This window comes from Lipotes vexillifer, unplaced genomic scaffold, assembly GCF_000442215.2.
Source record: "Lipotes vexillifer unplaced genomic scaffold, Lipotes_vexillifer_v1.1 scaffold969, whole genome shotgun sequence".
In the NCBI taxonomy this organism is placed as follows: Eukaryota; Metazoa; Chordata; class Mammalia; order Artiodactyla; family Lipotidae; genus Lipotes; species Lipotes vexillifer.
The window spans coordinates 441,069-445,548 of record NW_006774070.1 but is presented as its reverse complement, the minus strand read 5'-3'; the positions used below and the strand labels follow the sequence as shown (position 1 = coordinate 445,548).

The following is a 4,480-nucleotide window of genomic DNA, read 5'->3' as shown; positions in this document are numbered from 1 at the left end:
TCTTCGTTACAGTGCATGAGCTTCTCACTGCAGCGGGCCCTCCCATTGTGGAGCATGGGTACCAGGCACGTGGACTTCAGCAGTTGTGGCATGCAGGCTCAGTAGTTGTGGCTTGCGGGCTTCAGAGCACAGGCTCAACAGTTGCGGTGCATGGGCTTAGTTGCTCCGCGGCATCCTCCCAGACTAGGGCTCAAACCCATGTCCCCTGCATTGGCAGGCAGATTCCTAACCACTGTGCCACCAGGGAAGCCCCGCCATTCAGTTTAAATACATGGTATCCTGAGGCCCATGATCATTCCTGCAGGAGCATTTCCTGAAAGTGAACTTATGAAACCAACATTCTAGATGCACATGCCAGACTGTTCACCATGAATCTGAGTGACTGTAGACCAAAGATTCCGTCTCTCTGATCATAGGAATAAATGCCAAGCATAATGGGAGCCAGAGTTTCACCATCTGAGAAAAGAGTGACCAACATGAAGAAGGGGCAAACTAGAATCCGCCCTGTTTACAAAACCCAGTTTTCTTTTTCTTTTTTCACACTTAGCATATGCAACTTTAATCAACCAAAAGAAAAAGTTCCAGATGTACAAGTGCAAAAAAAAATCCAAATTGTTGACATAGGCTTAACTAATATCAGCTGCTTTTATGTACAGCTGTATAAGTTCAAAAAAGCTATCCTATATGTATGTACAAAAGTTGTTTATACACAGGTCTGTACATAAGGATCTATACATTTATTTCCTCAGAACTCTTAAGGTGCCACCTCTTGGCGAAGACATCAACACTTCATTCACATATCTTACAAAAAAAAAAAAGACTGTTTCCGGGACTGACAACACTGCATCCTGTATTCAGACCATGTAGGCTCCACTGGATTGGTTAAGTTCCTTCCATCATAATGTAGACCACACCAGGTGCCCGGGTGCCGTTAAACAGCTTCGCACAGAGTGCTACAAAGTAAAAGCCCATAAACCAACATGAGATGAGGAAGCAGAGTCCTAACCAGGGTGCCATGAGAAGCTGCTTAGGCAAGCCTGCTGCCCTGTTCACTGTCGGTACTCCAGTTCATCTACATTGACAACTTTGGCGGGCATGGAGGGCAGGGGCTGCTCTCGCACATCTGAGCCACACCATTTGGCAAGGGTCATGGGGGGAGCTGCTCCTATGGCTGGGGTGGCGCTCTAGCTGGGAGTGCACATGGGGCACACCTAACCATCTGGGCACATTCTGAGGAGTCGTCTGAATGCTGACAGCAGCTGCCTGGGAACCAGAGCCTGGAGGATGAAGAACTGAGCACTGTCGCTTCTGTTGCATCATTGCCAGATGCAGAGGTGTCCCAGGATGAGGGTTTAGGAGAGGGTGACTAGTGGCAGGTAAAGGGTAAAAGGGTTGACCCAAGATTGGGCCAGATATTCCCTGTAAATGATTCATGTCCACCCCAGGAGGAAGCACACCAGGTTGGAGCAAACTTGGAAGATGCTGTGGATGTACTCCCTGGGCCAACATCATTTGGACCAACCTGGGTGAAGCTGGAGAGCAGGTTGAACAATGGGGACATGGGGGACAAGGGGGACTTGGTGGACAGGGTGGAGAAAAGGTGTTCCTGGAACTGGGGACGCCAAGGTGGGTGTTTTTCTCCCAGTTGCTTTAGGTCGATAATTTTGTTCTTTGTTGTAACGTTTGGTCTGGGATAGCGGGGTGGAAGATGAAAACCACTGTAGGGTTGACAGTTTGGGATTTATAGTGGGAGAAGGGTCTCAATCAGCAGTGGGCACAGACCTGGATGACAGGAGCTTCTCTTCACTCTGCTTCTGAGTGTCCTCTTTACTGTCACCAAGAGCTGATTTCCAGATGCTGGCTCCTCCTTGCTTTTCTCTTTGCTCTCATATATCTTATGAATCACTGAGGTAGGAGTGAAGGGAGGAGAAAGCATGCTTGGGATGGAGGCGGCTGGGGCAGGGGAAGAGGAATTCCCTGGGTGCACAGGTGCTGGTGACTTGGTCACTCATGGTTGCCTGCTTCTGAATCCATCTCTGGTTCTGTCCACCTGCGGTTTACCAAAACCAGGCTGGTAGAAATTTGTTGCCTGCACTGCAAGGTCATGTGGCAGGCCAGCCCCTCCAAAGCTGCATGTTGCAATTCTAGCTGGCTCATCTGGGCTGTGACAGGGCTCGTGGGCTTGCGCATGCCTTGGAATGTATCTCCGAGAGGCTTCTGTGGTCCTGGTGTGAAACAAATTGGTGATGGTATTCTGGGACCAAGGTCGTCTGCTGAGTCTGCTCTTGACTGAAACACCTGTGACAAGGGAGGAGAGGGTACTCTTTGGCCCAGTAAAGCTGTCTTAGGCTCCAAGCTCCCCGTAAGGCCACTCAGAAGATTGGACGAAGCAGGTCTCTTAACAGGTGGACCCAGAAGTTCCTGCAAGATGTTCTTAGGGACAGGCTGGCCTGGAATCTCAGCAGGGGACATCAAATGGCTTTCAAGGGTTTGGCTGACTTTGGGCTGAGAAGGCAGAGTCCCACTTGCCTTCATGGTGCTCACTAGCGTGTTGAACGCAGTCATATCTCCATCTTTTCTGAGCTGAGGATTGCTGCTCACAATACTCAGGGTCTCCTCTAAATGCTCTGCCATAAAGGGAATCGAATTCTTCACCTGCTGGTCCACCTCCAAGCCTTGAGCCCTGCTTCTACCTCTTCCACTGAAAGCACAACCCCTGAATGTGAACTCTCTATAAGCTTTTCTTTATTTGCAGAAAGGCTGGAAAGGAGGGGTTTTAAATCCACTTTGGCTTTCTGTAGCATTTCTAGAATGTCCACTTTATTTTGAGCATGGTCTTCTAATGGTATAGGAGCAAAATAATTCCCCGTGTTCTGTCCGGGAGAGAGGATGGCTTGCTCCAGACCTGCACATCTCTCCAGCTCTTCATGCATTGTTGACCCAAGACTGCTGGATCGGCTTCCCGATCGGCTTGGGTTAGGGAACCAACTGGCAGAGACTGACCCCCCTCCCAAAACATCTTTTATCATCGAAGCCAAGCATGGCACCTTATCAAGGTTAAAGAAGGACTCATTAAAGTCAGATTCTCCTGGGGACGGCTCAGGCAAGACGACATCCCTTGGCGCTTCCTGATCAGCAGCAGGCTCCTGTTAGAGGATGACTTCCACCTCATCCTCTTTGGCCACTCCTCCATTGCCCTCGACTACGCCTTCCTTCAGAGGCTGTCCATCGCCTTGTTCTTTTTCTCCCCTTATGAACCTCTTCCAGTATCTTATCATCAAAGCCAGTCAGCTCAGTGGTTTCAGACTGACTTGTGGGTCCAGCTGAGAACCATTCTGGTTCTTCTTCTGTGTAGGAATCATCTCTTCTACGCTCAAAGACACGCTTACTATCCACAAACTCCCTCCTGAAATGCGTGTCTTTGTAGTCCCTCTCTTGGTCTCCGTCTCTCAAGTCTCGCCGGTCCTTATGGCTAAGACGGCGATCCTTCTCAAAGGTCCGAGGGGAGATTATCTTCCCACTGCCAATCCTTCATCCGCCAAGCAGACGGAGCACATCACTGTCTTTATTCAATGGGCTTCCTGAGTGCCAGGAGCTAACAGCAGCTGTCCCGTGGCAGCACCCTCTAAAGCTTCGTCTCTGTGGGCTGAGAACAACATCTAAGTCATTTTCTTTCACATGCTCTCGAGGATCTACAATCCTGCACACCAGGGAAGGCCGATCTGTATCCAACTCTTTCTTCAGACTTTCCACTGGTGAGCTCCGCCCTGAAGCTGGGTAGAGGGAGGCATGCCACTTCTCAGGGTCCTAGACACCATCACTGTCGTATTTCTCAGAGAGGGACGGAGGCTTCTGTTTGGAATGAGGGAGTTCTTAAATATCCAAGAGCTCCTCCCTAGGCAAGCACGCTAAAGAGCATTCCTGTGGGGAGTTCGCCTCTCAAGGAAACATCAATACAGAGGACACTGATTTCTGTGAGGCATCCCAGAGCTGAAATCCTTATATTTTGTATAGTGATGGGATTTGGAGGCCAGTTGCTTCTTCAGCTCAAGGAAAGTATCTCCATTTTCTGTTTCACTCACACTTTTGTCCGTGGCTCCTTGGTCTACACTTTCAGTGTCTCGGCTGCTGTTCCTCTCTGCCCCTCGTGCTGGTCTGAGGGCTGTTCTGCGTGGCCTTCACTCTCGTCCCCCAGACCCCCAAAACCCAGTTTTCTCCTCTGAGAAATAGAGATGACCATAGCACTCAACTCCTAGGGTGGCTGTGTCACACACACACACAAATCTCCATCATTTATCATTACCATCTTATTGTTATTACGATGTCCACCTGCAGTGTGAGAGCACCTCCTGAGCAGCAGAGCCAGGAGGTCCACTTCTGACCTTGACCTTCCTGTCATACTGCTAGGACCCCACACCAGTCTTTGCCTCCTGGTCTTATATCATCACTGAAGTCAATTCTGGGCTATGAATTTATGAAT

At 49.6% G+C, this 4,480-nt stretch overlaps 1 pseudogene; it reads right to left on the bottom strand.

Moving 5' to 3' along the window:
* Positions 1-1,049: 1,049 nt before the first annotated feature.
* LOC103069508 (eukaryotic translation initiation factor 4E transporter pseudogene) lies at positions 1,050-4,082 on the bottom strand (annotated as a pseudogene).
* Positions 4,083-4,480: the final 398 nt, after the last annotated feature.